At 38.9% G+C, this 23,044-nt stretch overlaps 1 protein-coding gene across 1 annotated transcript in view; it reads left to right on the forward strand.

Moving 5' to 3' along the window:
* CCSER1 (coiled-coil serine rich protein 1) overlaps positions 1–23,044 on the forward strand; it is a 517,309-nt gene that overhangs the window by 116,596 nt on the left and 377,669 nt on the right. The window lies entirely within an intron of this gene.

Consider the following 23,044-nt stretch of genomic DNA (forward strand, 5'->3'; position numbering starts at 1 on the left):
TCCTGAATTACATTGATCACCATAGTAACCTACATTCACTGTATTTCCCAAGAAGTCATTTAAAGCCATTTAGCTGGAAGAAATAAATGTTGTCAATTATTGATATATGAATGTAGCCTAATTATATGAACTGTGATACATTTTTGTGGGATGAATATTTCTTCATGCATGGTAGTTTCATATCATCACCAATAATTAGTGTCAGTCATTTAGGTGAACTGTAATTCTCAAATTTGAGAGGATTTTTTCCCCCTCTGACACAGTGGGTTTTATACAACGTTTTAAAATTATACAGTTTTTTGGGTTCTTTTTTGGTGATGTGTATTTGCAATGTCACTCGTACTGAGTGACCACGTTTTGGTTTTGTCTAGTTTTGTTCTTCCCTTCAAATATATGTCCATTTAGGGCTTTTGTCTACGGAAGGTCTACGAAGGTTTTGCACATGCTCAGTGTGTCTTGACTTGAGGGTCCATATTTGAGAGCCATGAAAAGACTAAGTTCATCTATTTATTTTACAGCTGTTAGTTAACTGGAAATATAGGATGTTCTAGAATGTTACTTACTTAATATTCATTGTCGTCTTGTTGATAAGCCGAGAAACAAATCAGCTCCTGAGCCTCTGCTGTTCATAACTCTGCATTTTAAGACAGATCAAGATCAGTGGCAATTTACTTGAAAATGAGGATCATGAGGTGGCTTATGAGCTGCTCAGACATTTTTGACATCAGCAGAGCGGACTGGTAGTGTTGGCCTTACCAGCCATCCCAGGCAAGCCGTTCCTGCTCATCAGGTAGGGGTTGTAGTTTGTTTGCCTAATATCCTGGCAGAAGCTAATTCTCTGGGAGTTAGGGCTTGCCTTAACTACAGCGCTGCGTCAGTATTAACAGCAGGCATTTTAAGTGTCTTGAGTTGCTTTTGAATGAGAAACATCTTCACACTGTCCCACGGTTTCTGTCATTGTCCTGAGGGTCTGCATGGCATGCCCCATCTCAGCATGTATGTGGCTATGGATTCGTTTAGGATATACATTCATATCCTCTTACTTAAGTGCAGCAATATGTATTTTTAATGCACATACAATCCCTGTCCAGCTGTTTATACATCCTGTTGATATGCCACAGCATCATTAGAAGTGTGGTATATCCCAATTTTCAGTTCTTGGAAGCACCTCAGAAGCCACTGGACAGCCAAAAAGAGAAGATTTACTCCATAGCACCATTTGAACACATACTCGGTTCTGTCCTTAAATGTATATTATTTTCCTCTTGGAACACCATAACTTACTTGGCATTACTGAGCCTGAACGCAAAGCTTCTGGAAACTGCTAGTTACTTCTTTGATGATAATTTTTAATGGCTTTTGCATGTGCACTTGATTAATCAAACAGTTGCCTATTTGTTTAATTAATTAAACCAAGTACTGTTTGAAGGCTGAAAGAACGGTGAAGTGAACAGCCAGTAATTGAGTGAAATGGGAATTCCATTGGAAAAACGGCTGTGGAACCAAGTTCACTTCCGTGATTGTGAAATGCAGAGACTGTTGCAGTTATTTATGTATGCTGCTCTTGTTCATTAAGCTGAAATTGCACTGTGGATTGTCCTCTTTTGCTGTCATTAATTTTAATTTTTAAATTCAAAGTAAATTAAGTTGTTAAATTCAACAGCTACTGAGATGACCTACTAACTACGAACTAAAACTGTCTTCTGTTTCCAGCTATGCCTAACAAGCCACATATTACTGTGCTGTTTCCAGAAATCTGCAGTGAAAGCCAATGTCTCTGGAAAAAATTCATCATGATTATAGTATAAACTATAGTATAAACTAGTATAAACTGCCTGTTGACAGCAGCAGGCAAATAATTCTAAAGCTTGTTCTTTGAATTTTGAATGGCAGCTGCTAATCGCTTCACCTGAAGAGTTCAATGCCTTGAGTAGGGCTGGATAACATAGGAGTTAGAGATGGAAGGAGCTAACTGCCTCTTCTGCCTTGCTTTTTCTTTTTCTTTTTTTTTTTTTCTCCTTTCAATGAAGAATATCTATTACAGTGTATTTATTGTCAGCTTTGCACTACCTCAGGTATGAGACTGTTGCCATTTGCCTTGAGAATTTTTCATATTGCCTTGTTTTCTTATTTTGACTCATATCAGGAACTCATTGATCTTTAGTGTCTCTTTAGTGCCTGAAGAAATGCATAAGTAGTACAGAAACATGAAGGAGTCATGGTGTTGTATATAGCATGATACCATTTTTCTACATAATTTTAATCAAAATTGGAAGACAAGTAACTTCTTGTGTCTTGGTCTTAATGAACAATTTTTTGAAGGAACAGAACTGTGAACTTCAGATTTTTATTATTAGTGGTGGTTCTTTAGCCTGAGGAAGAAACCCAGATGCTATGTGTTACACTCTAATGTGGCCATGAGAGAAAAGAAAAGAGTTGGTAATAACTGGAGTATATTTGGCATAGAATCATTTTGAGACTGTGTGCGAGACCTGTGGGTATTTCATATACAGTCATTCTGAGCTTGTACATCCTGTCAACATGTACATTGGTCCCATAAGTAATACAAATATTCTTAGACCTTTTAGTATTTAAACAGAGCTCTCAAAGAAGGTGAGTACTTTGGCTTCTGTGACAGATTTGCAGAATTGGTCTCTTAGGAGTGTTTTGAACATCAGTGCTCAGTCTTCTGGTTTACAGGATCTACCATCTCTGAATGCTCCCTATGCGCCTTCCTATAAACTTAAAGAACGCTAATTCCATTAGTTAGGTTTTAGTGTTCGTATTACTTTTAAAAGTTAACTTGTTCTTCCCAGCCTTACACTTATTAGATGAGGTATATTTCCCAAAGTCTTCCAGGGTTGCCTGCAAAATAAATAGCAGATCCCAAGTGACAGACTAAGGACTGGAGAAGCAGATTCCTCGGTCTCCCTGCTAGCTCACAAAATTGGACATTTTGGAAGCGCTGGAGAAATATCATTACTCTTCCAGAGTTAATGGTGAAGATCAGAAGCTTAGTAATGCAAATTGCACATCTGTGGCCATGTAAGTGAGAGCTGTACATTAATCAGCTCATTATTCATAGAAGACTGTGTCAGTTAATGTGCTTTTGACTTAGTAGCCTCTTTGTGGTAGAAAACATTATTTTGATTTGTGTTTGCATAATCCTCAGCATACACGGCTCTGGATGAATAATGCTACTAAGAAATAATAAAGTACAGAATAATAGCCCGAAAGAAAAAGAATGACTCTTCTGTTTAATACATCTCTGTTTTTATAATCTTTGCAACAGCGCATTCATATTGAAGGATTCGGATTGAAAAATAGGGAGCAGAACATGTATTTTAAAGTATCTTTTAATAGAAACTTTCACAGGACTTAATTTTTAGTGCCTTGAAGGAACAAGGTAGTACTCACAGGATTGCAGTCCTTGAGGTTAGGAAGGACCTCAAGCTGGCATTTACTTGTCTGTCCTGTGATCTTTGGCAACGTGATCCAGAGTAGTAGTTATGTTTATGAACTGCTTCTGGGAAGTTTTTTTAGCTACAGAGAAGTTTTATTTAAGACCTTGGTGATACTGGTTGTATGATAAATCGCACCACCTTAAAAGTATTAGTTTAGAAACTGTCTGAGCACGACTGGTGTCACCAGTGGGGACATGCTTACTTTTTCACAGTGCTGTATTGTATTTTTTTAAAAACAACTGCTACTCCTGTTGCAGGAGCTGACTGGGGTATACAGCTGACCTGCATCTTCTCCTTTCCTCTTTGATGGAAGAAGCTGGGCCCTTCTTTCAATACTTTGTGTGAGCAGCACACGTGCCTGCTGTGTGGCTGGCGCTGAGCAGGCTCCAAAGGCAGCGCGCTGTCACAGAACAGCGGCTGCACGTGTGTTATAAGGGCCTCTGATGGGCTTCCCTGGAAATCTCAGAGAAGCTGAAAAATAAAATTATAAGATTGCACTATGTGTGGCATAATTACAATTGTGTGTAGCTGTTTCACAGATTCCCAAGGGTTCAGGGAAGAGCCCAGGGGGCATGTGCTCGACTCCAGTAACTGGTTCTGTCACCTGTGTCTTGCGTGGGGTTTCTTAACCCGTTTTGTGGTGGTGCCCTGAACTGTTGGGATGGCTGCAGAGGAGGACAGCCTATCGGGGGGAGGAATCTCTCAACACTTTCAGCTGTGACAGTGGCTGTCAGAAAACATGAAAGAGTATTCCTCTGGTGCTTAATTAAGCCTTGAGTCTTTGTAACGAAAACAGCAAACAATTAATTAAAGATTAAAAATTAACAGCGTGTCCTTTGTATAGTGATTTATATGCATAATTAATGCCGTAGCATTTTAAGGTGTTTGCCTGTCCTTTATAGTGCTGTGTAATAAATGGTGGCTTCACAGGGTGTTATGTAAATTAAACTGAGCATTAACATTTACTCCCCAGAACTGCTGGTACTAAGAGAGCACCCCTGGGGCAGGAGCGGCTCAGGTCCCCTCTGCCGTGTCTCGCACACGGGACTGTACTGTTGTACATGCCTGTTTTAGCTAGATATAGCAGAATAGCAGGGTTTTGATACGTACAATGTAGTATAGAGATGATACTTCCCAGAACAATTTTCCTGAAATGAATTAAGGGAAATTTTTAAATGTAGGAATTGTAAGAAAAAGGATAGAATAACATGGGAGCTTATATTCTGGATCCAGAACAGTGCCTGTGCTCATTTATTCTTTTTCACTTGTAGAGCTTAGCAATAGGTATGTGAAGCTGTTCTTTTTGTAGAAAAGATCTTTCAAAAGATCTGCCCAATAGCTTGTACTTTGTGATACAGCTTATGTGCAACTTGTTTACTGAAAAAAAGTGAAAGATGCAACACAAAAGACCAGATTGTCCTTAAAATAACTTTCTGCAACTGATTGTATTCTCAAATGTGAGGGAAAACTTGCATTGCTTGGTTATCTTGCAGATTACAAAATGTGGAGAAATTGTGTCATATCTTTATTGCAAGCCCCCCAGCAGCCTGGCTAATAGGTACCCTAAAGCCAGCTGAGTCCTGAATGGTGAAGTGGGTCTGTTGAGGTAGTGGGACTGCGGGGTCTTGGGACCACTGTAACTCTGGACCACAGTGAGTGTTTTGCAGGTGGCAGAGTTCTGCTTGTGCTTTTCTTCTTATGTGTCAATAAGTTTAAACTTTATCAGCGCGTCATATAATAACTATTAAATTTTATGTGGTACTATTAATTTCAGTGGTAATTAGCAACCTGGTAGAAAGCTAATTTCATCTATGGAGGCTGTGCTATTTTATGAGCATGTTTCTCAGAATCCCTAAAAAGCCACTAAGTTAGTTTTGCATTTAAAGCATCTACATATTTGGTCATATTACTGTGAAACTAGCAAAACAAATTACGGAGAAGCTGAGTGATAACTCCTTTCTATCCATTATGTAAAGTTTAATCAGGTTCTTAAATGACAGAACCTTTTACAAAGTGCGCCTCTGCTGCCAGTGCACAATGTTGCGGGGCCCTGGCCCTACTTGTGCTTTTGCTAGCGCCCATGAGATTTTTTCGAAGGTACAAGGAAAATGAATGCTCTTCTTTTCTACTAATATTAGGAAGTTTTTGCATCCCATTTGAACAGTACCTGGAGTTCTGTGAAACAACTGCCCACTTCAGTGTGCGCTTTAATACACGGTATAAGCAACTGAGTGAGTTACTTAACTTTTTCATCACTGATTTCCAAGTTCTAAAAATGCCAAGTTAGTACAGGGTTAAGGTAAATGTTACTAGGTAATATCTTCAAAGATGAGTACTGTGGTTGAATACTCCAGTTCAAATAGCATTACTAATTGACACACATGCAGAAGTATTGCTGCAAATTACATTCAAGGAGAATTTCCATTATATTGTGTCTTAGTGTTCTTGCACTGTAATCACATTAAGTAAACTGTGGAAATACTTCTCAAGAGAATGCAGCTCCATAATCAAACCTGTGTACCAATGTGGGAATCGTCCACTTACAAACAGATTATGTAACGTAGGACGTACTTTTATTTTCACCGTAGAAATATTTGTAAGAGATTCCATCTGAGTTGATTTCAGTTCTCGGTCTCTTCATTTGCTCAGTGGGAGAAGGGAAAAGCTGCTTTAAGCAGGCAGCGTATTTTTCTAGAAATCAGGCTGGAGGTGCTCTGTGCTTGGGAAGGGAGCGGTTGCCTATTCAGAAGGTAGAGAGAGAAGAGTAGTACCACAGCTTGGGGAATTGAGTTTTGACAGGAATGTGAGCATAGCCTGACTTCAAAGACAGAAACACAGGCTAAGAGCAAGCGAGTGGCCAATTGAAGTGACTTGTGATGTCGTTTAGTTTCAAAGCTAATGACATCTTGGAAGGGAGGAGTCACCTGATTGATGCAATAAATCATTTTCTTTTCATTGTAAAGCACTGCAGTCTGTGGACACAGTCTGGATGAGGTAGAGCCTTTTGTCAAATTGGTTGACCCATGGGAGGTTTCTCGTGTACCCTTTCTCCCATACCCCTTTAATGCTAAGCAGAAATCAACTGAGCTCTATGGATCCGCTCAGCATGTTTTTCTTAGGTGTTTGGTGTTAGGTATTAAGTGGTAGTGTTTGTTTGGTAGAAATGCCATAAATAGAAGTGCCCAATATTAGCCTTCAAATTGCTTTATGCCTATATGAATGCACACTGTATACAAAACACCAGGAAATTCTTATTTAAAAAAGTTCTCATGATCAGTTTTTATGTACACCTTTTAAAAACTTACACTTGCCTAAGCTATGGCTTAACTGCTATTAAACTTATCTTGTATGAGATTTGTAACTGAGCTGTATAAATCCCTGTTGCCCGTTGGTCATTAACAACCACAAAACCTGTTGCTGATAAAATTGTGCATGTTGTTGTCATTCATATTTCATTGACATAAAGAAACCTCAAGCAGGGGAAAAGATGCTGTTAAAAGGGATCTGACCAAAGTATTGCCAACTTAGTATACTCAAAAAGTAGATTAAAAGTTGTAAGATTTTTAGATAAGCACTTTTCATTTTTTTCTTTACCTTCCACTTTCAGTGATATTTTCAGACTTCTCTCAGTGTCATAGATAAGCCTGTAAAAACAAATAAGGGGTCTATTCCCACGTGTTAAGATTTTCAGACCTGATGCTTTAAGACAGCAGAAATTACAAGACTTGCAAGAAATCTCTGGGATTTATGATACTGCTCATCTTATGAGAGTGCATTGTATGGATTGAGCGGCAAGCTAATATTGAAAGTTAATTGCACAGAAAGTTGTTCACCTATAGCTGCTAGATCATAACATATTTCAGTCGATTAAACCCTGTCTCCCTTACAGCAAACACGTTGCTGTAAGGAGAGCTGGACTGAGCCTTCATTGTAGGCAGAATGCAATAAAGCAGCTCGGCACTTGTATTTCCTCCAAGGAAGCCTCGGGCTGGGCCAGACCCCCTTCCGGCCCTTGCTGTGTGCTGGGATGTCTGCGAGGATGAGTCTGTCTGCCACGGTTCAGCCTCCCATCCGCAATGGATTCGATACGAGTCAAGTCTCAGAGTAGGCTCTTTTCTCCCCCTCCATCTCTGTTTCTCTTTTAAGTGCAAGTCTAACCTACAATCTGTGAATCTCCATCAGTAGTAGACATGCATGGATTGCTTTCCAAAAGGAAGCACCTTTGCTGCCTGAACATGACACTTCCTTGGTCTTCAGCACTTACCAAAACCAAAGCTGTGGCCCAGTCACCACTCTCGTGACTTCTCAGCGTCCTATGAGAAACTCTAAAAGCCCCACATCTCATTCTCCCTGGGCCCTGTGTCAGCCAGAACCTGGGGACTGCTTGATGCGTTGTTGCCTGCTGAGCTTCCAGCTCTTCCTGATTAGTTCATTACGAAATATTTCTTGGTTCCCGTTATCTTTATGGCTTCTGCGAGTTACATTCCATAATCAAGGAAGAGAGTGCAGCTAATGCATGTGCTAATTGCTTGCAGAGTCCTCTGCGCATCGGCACGAGGACCTCATCACCGCTAGCCAACACAGCAGTCTCCCCGTCTGGAGGTTTGAGTCTTAATTGTGGTGTGTCAAACTCCTACTGAGAGCAGCCACTAGATTCATAAACAGTGTCCAGGAGTTAATATTAGGCTTTACGTTAGATACACTTTGTATGCACCCTTTCAGTGTGTTTCCTTGTTACACAGAGGCAGTCATTCAAACTTTATCTGTCTTCAGCTGCTTACTACATGCATTGAATTTCAAGGGACTTCTTTTTGGTTCTGCTTGAGGGTGTGGAGGACTGTGTATGCCCTACCTGAAACCTCACTGAGCTATACCTTACTGTGCAGTCTCTGTTGCCTGCTGCATCCCAAGCAATCGCAGTTCTGTAAAGTAAGTAATCATGCCCGTTCCTCATGTTTGTGGCCTGACACCATTAATACTGACAGCACAGCTCTGGGAATCATTTGCTGGTTAAATTGAAGAGTCTGTCTGCTAGCTTAGCATTGACAGATTGCAAAATATTTAATGTATTACTTCTTATTAAAAACACATTTTAGCCACAAACCCATTAGCAGATCTCAAAATCAAAATACATGCTCAGAATTCAGAAGCCCTGCCAATACTGTGTTTGAATATATTGCTGTTTCACAATATTCTTCATCTGCGGGTGGTAATTTTTCGTACGATCGTTGTTACCCTCATTTCTTGTGCAGTTGTGTGAAGGCAGACATGGAATGGGGGGGAAATAAACCCCTGGCCAAGTGCATAATCCCAGGGCACTGCAGCTGCTTCGCCGAAGTAGTTTGTGTTTTATGTTGTTACACTAGAGAGTATTTCCGAAGCCAAAACTGCTGTGCTGCTAAAGTTAAACTGAAGGAAGGTAGAAGATGCCTAACCTTATCATAAGAAATGTTTGTTGAATAGAAAATGCATTGACTACTTCTTAACTGTCAATAGATGCTGAATGTATTTGTGTGTGAGCACAGTAATTCAGGTATTTTTCCTGTTATCTAACATCTGAATAGTGTTGGTCTTGTATTTTTATTGTGATCTGTATTTTGTTTAGACTGAACCAGAGAACTAGTCTTTTATACACAATAATGTTGCTTTAGATAAGTGGATTTGCTTTTTTTTTTTTTTTTTTTTTTTTTGGGTGATATTGAATATATAAAATATCTGGTTAGTTCAAAAGTCACTGATGAATCAGAGTTTAATTATATAGTGCTGTTGAGAGGCCGTTTTAAGGAGGATGATGTGTTAAGTATGTTTCCTTCAATTATTGGATCTTTATGTGTGTTAACTGTAGATGAAATGCAATACATAGCTTAAGATTTCTTTCACAAGTAAAATTTCATCTTGATTAGTACGTACGATAGTTAAGATATTATGCAACTTGCAAGCGGTCCTTGTTTTTAAATTGGAGAGCTTTCAGCAAATGTCAAGTGTTAATCTTAGGCTTGCTTTTAAGTTCCAATCAGCGAAGAGTGTAATTGCTCACCAGAGAATGAAGCAAATTACCTTCTCAGGCACAGCAGTTGCAAGGCCTGGTGAGCAGGAGGCGCCAGGGCCCGTGGTCACGCGCTGCAGAAGGCGAGGAAGGGATCCGCAGCGTGTCCCCTTGGAGGAGACGGCGCTAACCTTTGCGCCTCCTGTCTAGAGGCCTCTTCAAGTTAGTGGGACTCCTTCTAATGAGCGCTCACGCTTTAAATTCGGCTGCGGCGGTTACAGCTCTTGACATTTGGATGAAAATGGAGCCGTGCCAGAGCAGGCTGTGATACTTGAAGCCTTGTCCTCTTTGGAAAGAGGACTAGTTACACACTGTGTTTTAGGAACCTGGGAGCTAATTTGTCCAGTTTCATTCTGCAGGTTACTAGAAGCTCGATTTCATTTATTGATTTATTTTTATTTGGCTCTATGTGCCACTCAGGTGACAAGAAAATTGATGAATACTATCAATTTTACATGTGGCTGGGTTCTCTGCTATTTATTGGCAGATATAAGATAGCTCCAAGATCACTGTGATTTGGAAAGAAGTGGTTTGTCTTTGCTTTTAGGTACCTCCAGAAATTGGTCTGAAATGTTGAAAACAATATTTTCACTATGTTAGTTTTGAAAAGAATCAATTTTACTTGAGCAATTCCAGGTATGCCTCTGGCATGACATCGGAAGTAAAGACTGGAGATCTCCCAAAGGCAAGTGGAACATGGGACTTAAATGTGTTCTCACCATTTAAATAGTCATCAGGCCAGATTTTTCTCTGTTCACAGATGCACATCCAGTCTTCCATATTCATGAACACACATCTTCTGCTTTGACAAATGGTGCAATTTGAGAACTGAGCTTTCAACTTCTTCCTTCTGTTCAACCAGTTCACCTTTGTTTCAGAAATCTTAGGTGTGATGATTTCTAAAGAAAACTTCAGGTGAATTTGGTCATTTACTTTTATCTTCAGCAGGAGAGGTATCCTGTGAAAATCACTAATATGTGCTCTGCTCCTATTTGCTAGGCATTTTCTGCTGTTTTATTGTATAGTAACTTCTTCAATGGAACAGATTTTCAAGTTATCTTTCTGCTGGCACCTACATAATTTTACTGTATCCTTTTTGGTATTCATAAAATTTATAGCCCAGATTATTGTCTGCTGGGATGTAAGAGAACGGACATGTAGTTCTTGTGCAGCAGGAGACATGAAGCACAAAAGATTAAGTTCCAGTTTCTGATCATGCTTTAAAACCATCCTTCCCCTCCGGTGTTACACTTGATCTAATAACAGCAGCAGCAGTATTAGTAATAGCAGTGCCCTTGCTCAGCATTTATAGTCGTTTTACAAATAGTTGAAAGCTGTAGTGAATCTACCTGGCCGCTAAATGGCACTCTTGCCTTGGGAGAGCCTCAAGCAGAGACAAGGTGCCTAATCAACGTAGAGGCATCATGTACACACGTGGATTTTCTTATTACCTAGTCTCCAAATTGTCTCTTGCCAATAGGAGCAAAGTGACTTATTTATTTGTTCTTGACGTTATTATGACTGGCAGAATCTAAACAGACTTGTTTAGCAGCTTCAGTGTTGCTTTGATTGGTAGATTTGTAAAACTGATTTCTGTAAAGAAATGTATGCATTATGCAAAAAAAAAAAAAAAAAAGAGGAGGAGCTATGGATTTTCTTTGTAGTTTAGTATGGATTCATGTTAGGATTTTTGAAATACCTCTTCTTAGTATGATTTTTGGTGCTTAACAAGAAGCATAGAACGTATCTGGGGTGGACCTGAGTAAAGATTGCCGAGTTGTGGCTGTTTGGCTTTGGAACCAGCATCTCTATGTGATGCTTCATTGTCCCATGGTGGTTGCTAGCTATGGAGCATTGGGAGTATTGCAGACTTCTTGCCTTACAGATGTCCTGTAAGTGGCCAGTGTATTGAGGAGATATGACCTGTGCAGTAGGAGAAATATTTTTCTGAGATATTGAAGCCAAGTATTTTTATTTTTAATTTGCTGATAAATGATCTGATTCTTCTTTCACTCCACTGAGGTTTGTAGGGGAGCAATGTCACAGTCAGACTTGAAAATTATGGGGAAAGTAAAACTTGTTTAAGGAAAACAGTAGAAAGCTTCCAAAAGACCTCAGACATTAGTTCACTTACTAAGAAAGGCCGTGCACTTAGAAACACCAGTTTATAGGGCAGGATATCTGAAACAGCCACCACCTTCGGACTGTGACCTTGAGCAGCCAGCTTTTGGGAGCTGTGTTAGTAGATGAGGTCCTCTGTTGAGCCAGCCAGGTCTTCTAAATATCAAAGCACTTATTCTTTGCTTAGTTCTACTCCCAGTGAATATTAGTATATATATTTGTATAAACTAGATCTTTCAGAAAGTCTGGGATTGTGTTTGGGATTTTTGCAGAGGCCTCATACTGAGTTCCTGATTTCACATGAATAAAATTTCAGAATACATTTCAGAAACGCAGTAATCAACAGTGCGCTTTGTTTCCAGGGGGGTTGTGTTTGCCCATATTCAAACATTTTTGTTAGAACCAGCCAGCCTATCTGCTCTTCTAGACTGCTCAGACAGTCTTATCATTTTGACCCTAACCCTTTCTGCCAACCATGCAGTAATCTATTTCTATTTTGATTCATTTATCTTTGAAGCAAAATAACTCTATGTCAAAACTTAGATCTCAATATCTGTTTTTTTTTAATAGTAAAAATCCTTAAAGAAGTGTGAAGATGCATAAATATAATCAATTGCTTTATTACTTTTCAGAAAGTGATGCATATGATGTTTGGCATATGCATCAATATGTCTGGCATTCTGTTATTCTGAAAATTATGGAAAAATAATGCTGTTATTTTAATATATTTACTGGAAGGACTCAGATCACTTACTAATCTGACATAGCAGTGATCTTTGGCAAGGTTTTGCAATGGGATAAGACAGGGAATAGTAAATCCTTGCTATGCTTTTAGAAGAACTGCAGCCTGTACTGTACCACATGTCAGATCAGATGATTGTAATAATTTCATTCGGCCTGGAAATCTGGTGACTTATACCTGAGAAAAACTAAGTGCAGCACAGTTTACAAGGCATGTTCATGGACACAGTTCTACAAGTGCTGCCATGGTGCATGGGCCAGCAGTCATATTCTGCTTCACAGTTTATTTCTTGGCGTGGAATACTTCAGTGTTCCCTTTCCACACCTGCTACTGAGCCACCTAGCAAACTCATGTACTGCTTTCCCTGGTGTTACATGGGAAGTTGTATGAGGAGCCAGGGAAGTTCATATTCTAACTGCCTTTTAGCTGCCATCTCTTTCTTGCTGTCAGTGTTCCAGCTTCATAGTCCAATCCTGTGAATAGGCAAGTGTTCTTCTTTGGCACGCAGATTTGACTGGTGAGTGTATGTGGCTGGGTTATGGGGTATCGGCTTTTGCGTCTTATTCCATGATTTAACCTGCTGCTAAGTCTTGCTGTTTTCTCTCTTGGTACAGAGGTGCCTTAATAGATAATCATAATACTGCCCTCCCATTCCCGTTGCTGCTGCTGAGACGGTGGGTTAGAGGCAATCTCTACCTGTTTGCCGTGTTTTTCCCCTGCTTTGCTGTTGCACTGCAGAGATAGGGAGCCTTAGCTGCTTACCTGTGGCTGCTTGAGGGCAAGATTGTCAGATGCGTGCGGAGACGGGAGAATTAATTTGATTTTCCTGTGAGTGCAAAGGCTAGGCTGTGGTTTTAGCCCAGGAAAGGCCGGCTTCTGCTCCAGGTGTAGTCCAAAGCGTAATATGGAGTTGACTTTCCCCATTTTTTGCAGAGAGTGATTTTATTTAGTATATGTTGTTGTCATTTTATTAAATATCAAAAACCTGGTGATTTTATAAAATTTTGATGATAAAAGAAACAAAATAAAACCTCAACGCTGGGTAAGTACACAGAGGTCTTGAAATTTCTCCAGGGAGATGTGCAAATATCGAAGTTATTAACTAAGCAAGGTTCTGGGGCTTGGGCAGTTTTAATCACCAAAGGAAAGCTCCCCCAAGATCTAGAAAAATAAAAATAAATAAAATGAACCCTTTTTCGAGTGGGAAAAAGAATGAAATATATTGTTTGTGTGTTATTATAAGGGAAAAAAGTATTTTCCTGAGAAAAGAAACTGCATTTTCTTCATGGCTTCTCTAATCATTTCAATGTCTGTTGTAAGTTTCTAATACACGCAATGGGAATGACTTACACAAAAGAGAGAAAAAAAAGGAGAGTTTGGAAAAGCTGTGACAAATAGGCTGTAGGGATTGCTCACCAAGCTGCTTGTCACTGGAGGTGACAAAGCCTGTCATTCTGTGTCAGAGAAGACACACAGCTCCATTTGTACCTTGCTGTCTTGCTAGCTGGTACCAATACGTTCAGAGCAGAATGCCAAACAGTCTCGTACTAGTCCTCTTAAAAACTAAAAATACATCATTTTCCCCGTGAGTTTTTTTCTCCTTAGAAATTGCAAGTGGGAAGAGCTGATGTGATTTTATTTACTAGCTTTCTCAGAAAGCTGTGCTTTTGGAGGTTTGTTTATGCATTAATTACTTAAATGAGTTTCTTGGGATTATAACTATTCCATACAAACAGCAATAATCCAAAATAATCCAAAATCTTTCCAATAACTTCATACTTTTTCTCAAAATGAGGGGATTGAACTCTGCTACAGTGCAGCAAAGGCACATGTTGACTGCAGCCATTGAAATGTAGCTGGATGTGCCTTAGTGTATCACAAGAAAACACAGTCTCTCTCTTTTTTTTTCTCTTTTTTAAATGACTTTGTAAATTGATCTTGTTTTCTTCAAAATGAAAACAGCTTAATGAAATACACGAGGCAGATGTGTCAATTGTTTTGTCTTTGCTTCTGCCACTGAGAAGATTGGGTTACAGGCCCTGATTGCGTTGGCTCCCAGCTGAGGCTTTGCAGCTTGAAATACTGAAATCTTCAAAATATTTCTTTCAATATAGTTTGTAAAGAGACTTAAAGATTCTGTTTGAAAAGTATGCAAATTAGAGTACAGTGATTTCTAAATTCACACTTAGTTTTATTACTGAAAAATCACAAAATAATTATTAAAATGCTATTACATTAATTACCTAATGAGGTATTTTTAGCAAGTATAGGGAGTTTATTGTATTAAAATCATGTTTTATGAAGAACCAAGGGGGCTTTTAAAAAATGAATATAATTTAGTAATCAGAATTAATGGGATCTTGGGGAGATGACATGAACTTCATGCTCTATTGCAGGTGTATCTATGATCCTTTTGCTCTGTTTTGGGAGTAGAGGTAGTTTTTCAGTACGAGTACCTGTAATCCATTAGCATAGTGAGATCTTGGTTCATGGTGCTGCAATGATGCCTAGAAATCTGCCTGTTGTTTAAGTGCTAAAGGTACTTGTGCATCTTTAGTTTTCTGTGAAGCAGTGATTTTGATAGGAATAGGGATCACAGATGTTCCATAGGCTAGACATAAGTGTGACCAGCATCTTTGCCAAGTGACTATGCAGAGGAGAGCTGATTTGTCATTAAAATACTAGTTGTTCTTCATATCTTTTGTCAAATGCTGCTTTTTGATATGGAAGCAATACCTAATTGATTAGAGTATGCTTTTATTTTGTGCTTGAGATTGATGTTAAAATTCCTACATTTGTATAGATATGTATAACAAAAATGTTATCTTTAAGTAGTTTCCTTAGATTTAGATATACTTAGAGTGTTTTAAGTGTCAAGTATTTACAGCTGAAAAACCACAGTTTTGGCCAGTGTTTTGCCAGATTTTTCTGGCCTACAAAGGAGATGATGGATAAAGAATCTAAGGGAGGTCTAATCTCCCTTAGAATCCCCTTAGAATCTAAGGTTCATTAGAATTATGAATGGGATGAAGAAAATGAAGGGAGAATCGTGTCTTGTCTTTTCTAATAAAAAAAAAAAAAAAGGCAACTGAAAGTAGTTGGTGCCAACTAATGGAAATGCTTCTTCACATAACATATACTTAGGCTTTTAAAATCTGCAGGATGTTGTAGGTGATAAATGTTTCTATAAGTATGAAAGAGAGACTTAATTACAGTTGATCTGTCAATATGATATGAGAAGTGGCCACTAGTGTCATCATTATGTAGGTGATTCTTTTATTGATGAGGGCTTCCATCATTTATCATCATTGTAAGATGATGAGACAACCAAGGTCCAAGCATTACTCTTCTATTAATGATTAGTATGAACTGTTGCTTTTAGTTTAATTTCTTATGGAGAAGTTCGTAGGCCTGAATTTCATGTATGGCTATTACCAAATTATTGCAGTGGCAAATCAATTAACTTGAAATACAAATGCAAGGGTTCAAACGATGGACCCCAGAATTGCTAGCGCTTTTGAAGAGTTAGTTACTTGCCTTGTCAGTAATGCTGAGCTATGCAGCTTCCACAGTTGGGTTCCAGCTTAGAGGAGGCCAAGCAGATAGGCCTGTGCGGCCTTTCTGAATGCTACAAAAGAGGCAGGAAATGTAAAAAGCAGATACCATGTAATTCATTTGACAGTAATAGCGATAATTACAGGGCCATTATAGAATTTGTGTTTGTGACGATGCTCTATTTAGGAATTGGGCCTGTGGTGTTACTGAATTGTTACAGCAAGCCCTTTGGGGACTGTGAGCATATAGGCTCCTTCTCTTCAGCATTCGTTTGGGCAATGCTGTGAAATGTAGTTGTTTGAGGGACAAGAGGCACTTGAGTAACTGTTGCACTAATAACCAAATGGTGATACCTTTAGTTCCTCCTCATGCTTTTTTTCCGCAAAGGTACCCATAAAATCTAAAACGAAGAAGCAGAAAACTTGGGATTTTTAGTGCCACTAAAAAGCAACTTAGTGCAACTTTTTTTTTTTCTTTTTTAAAGTAGATAGTCAAAAATGGTTTTCATTCAAAGTACCCTTGTGTGGCTTGAATGAGACCAGCATTCTACTTGCACTCTTAAGGTGTAGTAAGGTGTAGCAGAATTCAAAGATTTTTCTTGGGTGGCTGAGGGTGAGAATGACGTTATGGAAGTGGAATTGGACACTAGTCTTTACTGTTGTGTTTAATGCGCGTGATGTTTTGAATTAACAAAGATGGGTTTAAACAGTGGTTCTTCAGTCTGGGGATTTTCCAGGGAAAACCGAACAACAGGTCTGTGTTGTAAGGAAAGGATGACAGATTTTTTAAAATACATCTATTTATAAGATGCAAATTCCTAGCAAAATGGTGGTGCAATCTAAAAATTATTTTGGTGATTTGAAAAGAGAACAATATGACTTGCTGTAGTAGTGTGGCGCTTGGAAAACTTACTACCTGAACTAGACGGTCTTGACGCTGTGTTGGAGCTTCTCTGCTGTTTTTGCAAGTTGGCTCAGAGCAAGTGAACTGTAGGAATTAAAAACTAACAAGAAATCAATGATACGTGAAATCCCAAATCTCAATTCAGACCAGGACGTTTTGAAATTTTAAGACTACTTTTGGGATGTTTTCCCCCCTGTGTTTTCATTAACTTGAGTGAGATCTGAAACTGTTAAGTGACAAACTGTTTATTAGACCTTCATCTCCCTTTCTTTTCTTTCTTTTTTGATTTAGGGAGAAACGATGATAACGTGTGAAATGTGGGAGAAATACTGTTACTAAGAGAATCTCAGTAAAGGCTTGAGAGATTTGGTTGAGCTGCCAATATTTTTGATGCCTGTAAACATCCTGAACCCTTGAGGTTTGCCTCTCTACTTAAAGGTGTATTGTCTAAAAATATTAAGCGTATCTTAGTCATGTGCTTTAGAAAGTAAAAAATATAAATAATTCTTAAGTGTAATTCAAATATGGTCTAATTTAGACCATATGGTGAAATTAAGTAATATATAAAAAGCTAGCATACAATAACTGGAAAAGGTAAAGTATATGAGGAAAAACTGAAGAGAAATGAACAACTGAAGTTCCTTTTGGTGAACCAGACTATCAAGACAGCCTGCACAGCAATCCTCTTCAGTCAGTTCTAAATGTCTCTAGAAACAAATGAGAGTAAATCTTCAAAATCTGTCTAAATAAAGCACAGTTTTTATTGGAGATGCCAGAATTAATACACTGGATTTCAAGATCTTGTCTCAGGAACTCCTTTTAGTATCACTAGCTCCTGGAAAGATAGCTTGAGTTGTATGTTTAAAATGTTCTTTTTCTTTCCTCATCTCTTCATTCCTTTCCCTAATTATCAGAATAATATATCTGAAGAAATATAAAACTTCGTTCTCTGGAACTGATACAAGGGAAAGCCATCAAATTTAAAAGAAATGCATGATTGATACTTTGGATCCAGATATTGCTTTCAGAATTTAAATTTAACATCTTCCATTCTTCTACTTGATTGCCTAACTTCACAGAAAAAGAAACAGAAGCTTTTGGTAGAAAACAGCAGTTATTTCCGCAATTGTTTAGTATCTTGGTTATGTTGAACTTAATGGTTAGAAGTGCAAATTCTTGTAGTTGTTAGCATTTGCGTTCTGCTTGTTTGAACCCAGGAATACTTAGGGGATGTGGGCTGCCTGTGTTGTGAAATGCTCCTCCTTCCACTGTACACCACATATGAACATTTTCCTAAATTGTGTATTACTTGCTATTAATTTCACCAAATGATCTTTGGTATCTTACATCAAAGGAGACTTTCCTAGAGAGTAGTGATAACCAGATTTCACTTTGTTTGATTTCTAATTAAAAAAAAAAAAGTGTGCAGTATAACACAGTATTTACAGTAGATGATGGAGATCTTAGCCCTAGAGCTTAAAATCTTTTTATTCTCCATATGTACTTTTTATATTCAGTGACTGTTCAAGGTTGCTTACTGCCCCTACTGTTCAGTTGATAGTTGATTTAACTTGAAGTAATGGTGAAATTAGCCATTCTCTAGCTTTTCTTCAAAGACACATAAAAAGGGAAAAAAAAAAGAAGATTTTTGTCTCCAAATGCACAGATCTATTTTGAGAACAAATGATGTTTTGGGAATACTGAAACCAATTATGGTTCGTCTAAGTCAGGTCTCCTAATAATAAATATCTGAGGTACTTGTAAACCAGTTGGCAGTGCAAGAAAACAAACCCCATACTTCATTACAGTGTAAACTGGAGAATCTGGGGGAAGAATTAGGTAGCTTTTAGAAGCAGTGCTGTTCTCTCAAAATACCATTATGTGAAGTTAGTCCATTCATTTTCATTCTTTCTGTAGAGTTTTCTTATATATGACTTGATACATTCTGCCTTTATTTTAGTAAGAGAAATATATTGTGTAAGTAGTAATACAGAGCAAAGATGTTCTTGCACTTGTATTATTTCACTACAATTATTCGCTACTTACACAGTGATTAAATTAAGAATAAAGGAGATGTGACTACTGAACAATATCATTTTCCTTGCATGGAATTACCTATTCTTTCCAAAGAAACTCCCTGTGTAACACATTCTGAGATAGTAAATATTATTGTCTCTCACATTTAAAGGAATTGCTAAATTAATACAAACGAGTAAATGAGCTCATGCTTTACTTGAGTGCAGCTTCTTGTTGTTGTTGGATTTTTCCCCGTGTTTGGAGAAGTGTGCAGCAGAAAATGTCCTTGGGAAGCTCTAGATTGAACATGTACTGAAAGGTCGGGTGCCATTGCGAAAATAGAGCAGACGCACTGGAAAAACACTGGTGGTTACTGCCTGGTTTACAAACAGTCAAAAGAACATTTGTCTCTTTTCCCCTCCTGCTAATAATGAATGAAGTGATATTGGGATTTTTATGATAAACAGGCCAGCTGAGAGATAATGTGTCACCGTCCTCTCATGAAGTGGCTGTTAATTATAAATAACCTGAGTTGCCCTGTCCTTTCCTGGCAGACCTCTGCATGATGTGTAGATGTTGCTCCCCTCATTTGTGGAGAGAGCTGCTACCCCGTGTGACCATGGGAGCAGGCTCTGCCTCTTGAGGCAATATATACTAATGTAGCAGTAGCTCAGCTTCACGAGGCAATTTTTGTTATTACTTATTTATCTTTTGTTGTAGCTGGAAAATAGAGGTTAAGGAAGTGCTGAACTCAGGTAGTGATCCCATACAATACACGCATTTAGCACATAAGGCATTTTGGGGGCGCTTTTCAACTGCAGAGGCATTTGCTTGTACTATTCCCTACGTGTTTACTGGTGATTAGATTAAACGTGTTTCACTTGGCTTACTGGGTTCCTGCTGTAGGGCGCAAAGGGCACATACCTTATTCACAGACTGAAGGAAAACGCAGTTGGGTAAATGGAACAACTAGATGAATGATGATAATCAGGCTTTTTGCAAACTTTATTTTGTGATAGTCAAGAAGAATAGAATTAAATTAACCTGGTAAAAAACATTTGATAGGATCTGTCATATTTACAATTTAAACTCCACCAACAGTATCGGAGGGGAAATCTAACCAAGCTGAGGATGTAGAGGATAAAGGGGCAGTCAGCAGCTGTGGAAACATATTCCTCACAGGTTAAAAACATCAGTTCTTCTTTTTGTCCATAAAGTGCAGGAATATGTTCAGAGAGCAAAGTCAGTCAGCAAGGCATCGAGCTGCCTCACACGCTGCCCTCCGGTTACTGTTCAAGCCTGGGGCAGCTCTTTGCATTGGTGGCCTCTACGCATACCAACTTGTATAATGAAAAAGAGTGCGTTGTTGTTGTTGTTTTGTTTTCCTGTCTTTCTTACAAACTTGTTTTACAAGGCTGAATTTTGACATTCTTTCTGGCTGTTCAACTGGACAGTTGTACCCTGGAGAGGATTTAGGTTAAAAGAAGGGAGAATTCCTCAGAGTATTGGTTTGGTATTCCAAGGTCTGTTGGAATTGGGGAATTTAAGAGACTCAGATGATCAGCACAGTAGGTAGACATCAGTAATAAGGAGGAATGGCAGTGGTTTTAAAAAGCCATACCAGAATGGATTCCGGTCTGGAAGAGAAGGATAATAAACTCCTTGCGCTCAGCTGACACGACTCCTGGGTGGTTCTCCGCTGTAAGCGAGCTGATTGCTCAGCCCCCAGATAACAGTGGTCAGTAAGCAAAAGTCGTTCAGAATATTGCTTGTCCATGTGAAATCCTGTAAAGGCTGAGAGGGCTGTCTTGTTCGCTGCTTTGGCCTTCTTGGGAGCTGCTTGGATGGATAGTGGGTGACACAGGCAAGATCCTACCCTATGTGGCTTTCATAGTTTCAAGACATTTTGCAAGTTGTCAATAACTAAATCTTCAAGTGGTATCACAGCTCTCTCATTTTGAGAGAAATGCATGTTTACTTCATGCTCTCTCTCTTTTTAATTGGCGTTTCAGACTTGTCTACTGGCAATATTGAATTTCATTACCTGAATTTTAACCTATCTTTTTACAATTCCACTGTAAATGTTCAGATAGACCTAAAGCTTGTCATTTGCACATATCGAGTTAGTGGCAATAATGAGAAGATACTAATTTTGCACATGCAGGCTATGGGAGATACCGTCACTGATTTGGTGCCCACCAAACAGTATGTGAGGTGTGCTGGTTGCACGTAACATTTGCTTTAAGATGAAACTCAAACTCATTTTTTTTCTTCTCTATTCTCACTAGCTTGGCTGCTGCGTTTTGCATAGTGCCCTTTTTTTTTTTTTTTTTTTTGGTAGTAACTTGTAACATTTATCTGAATCATAGGGCACTCTGCAACATACTAAGTTCTTGAGTATGGTTGTGTTTTGGAGATTGAAATATGAGAGCAACCAAGTTAGGAATAACACTTCCAAAGAAAGCAGGAGGTGATATCGCCATTTTGGCTAGGTTGTGTCAGTAGTATTTAAGCACAGAAGCATCAGCAGTGCTGGGGAAAATCAAATGTATTAAACATAATTACTTGTACTTCATGAAAAGATTTTCTTCCCCTCAGAACTGGCCCTGCTCAGAACAGCTCAGGCTTGCTCTGAAGGCCTGAAGCCCCCCTCAGGCATTAGACCTTTGTGCAAATATCCACAGGACTTTGGACGTTTTGTTTAGATCTGCTCTGCAGCTGCTGTAAAGCATGAGTTTTTCACTCCAGGGTGCTTGTCCGGTATGCAGGGTCTGGTAGATGTTGGCCGAATTCGTACTCGGTGCCATTTGAGTGCTCGGGGTAAAATGCCGCAGTATTTACCTTGGTGAGTGATTAGCCCTGGCGCTCCGTGGTAGTAACAGGGATGAAGCTTCACCCCAGAGTTTTACTAGAGGAGAATGGTCTTTGCAAAAGACAGGTTGCTCTTAGGCACCAAGGAGGAGGCAGGAAGGTCAGCAAGACATCAGAGACCACTTTTCCTGGGGCAGCTGCCCCAGCAAAACCTTCCCAGCTGTTACAGCCTTGCTTGAATGCAGGCATGGAGAAAATAGGTGCAATCTGGCTTGGAGCCACTGGCAAAGTGTGGTTGCCAGGCCTGTTCTGTTGCCTGCTGCTGGCTGTATATGTGCATAGGTGCACTATAAAATAGCTTTACATGTTGCACATATAAGCCTTTGTGCAGCTTTTTGCCTAAAACATGGGTCACCACACTCGTTCTTGCTTATGTTAAACATACATAGTCTGACAAATGTATAATAAAAGAAGCTGCGGTGATTTGTACAGTACACTTGGCTTTTACTTCCAGCTTTTATTCAGCTAATAAATGTGGCCTGGTCTGCTAAGGAAATCTGTAGCTTCAAAATATGCAGCAATGAGTGATGGCTGCTTAAGTGCCTAAATTGCTGCTACTTGCAATGTAGATTTTAGAATATATATGTAGAGTGTGTGTGTGTGTGTATCTATATAACTATATATTTTAACAAGCAGAGGTGTCTCTTTGGAAGTCAGGTGGTTTTGGGAGTTGGTTTGTTAGTACTCATAGAGTCAGATTCTCAGCTGAGGAAAGTGATTGTTCTTCCTGATCTAAATATCAGCTGAGTCATATCATCCAACAAGATGATTCATTAGTAATTAATAGGAAAGGAAAGCATGAATCCATACATCAAATACTACCCCAGACCATTTGGATTTGGTTGTCTTGGACTAAAATGAGATGGAATGGTTGCAGTCTAAGGGCCTGGCTGATAGGACTCTTTGAGTTTGTTACCAAGTCTGAAATATCTAACTGTGGGAGGGTCATCTGAAAAGTGCCCTTGCTTTCCACTCTTGCTTTTAATTTGTGACCAAAACAAAAAAAAACAAAAAAAAAACAAACAAAAAAAAAGGCATTCTACTCCAATATTAGTTGTGAAACTATGAGTCCTTTTAGGACTTGGGTACACCAGTGAATTGTGTAGACTGATACCATATCTTGTGGGAGCTAAACCTTAGCAAGTGATGATGGGGTACATCAGTCTATAACAAAAATATGCCAGCAAATGCTTCAGGAAATGTGAAAAACAATGAAGCTTTTCATTGCAGGAGGCCATCATGAAGTCTGATAAATCACTTGCCATTTTATATGTTGCAATATGACTTGATTGTATGTTTTGCTTTTAACAAATGTTTAAAAAGCAC

The sequence above is a fragment of the Tinamus guttatus genome, unplaced genomic scaffold, assembly GCF_059628265.1.
Source record: "Tinamus guttatus ecotype Peru unplaced genomic scaffold, ASM5962826v1 Tinamus_guttatus_pri_ptg000028l, whole genome shotgun sequence".
Classification (NCBI taxonomy): Eukaryota; Metazoa; Chordata; class Aves; order Tinamiformes; family Tinamidae; genus Tinamus; species Tinamus guttatus.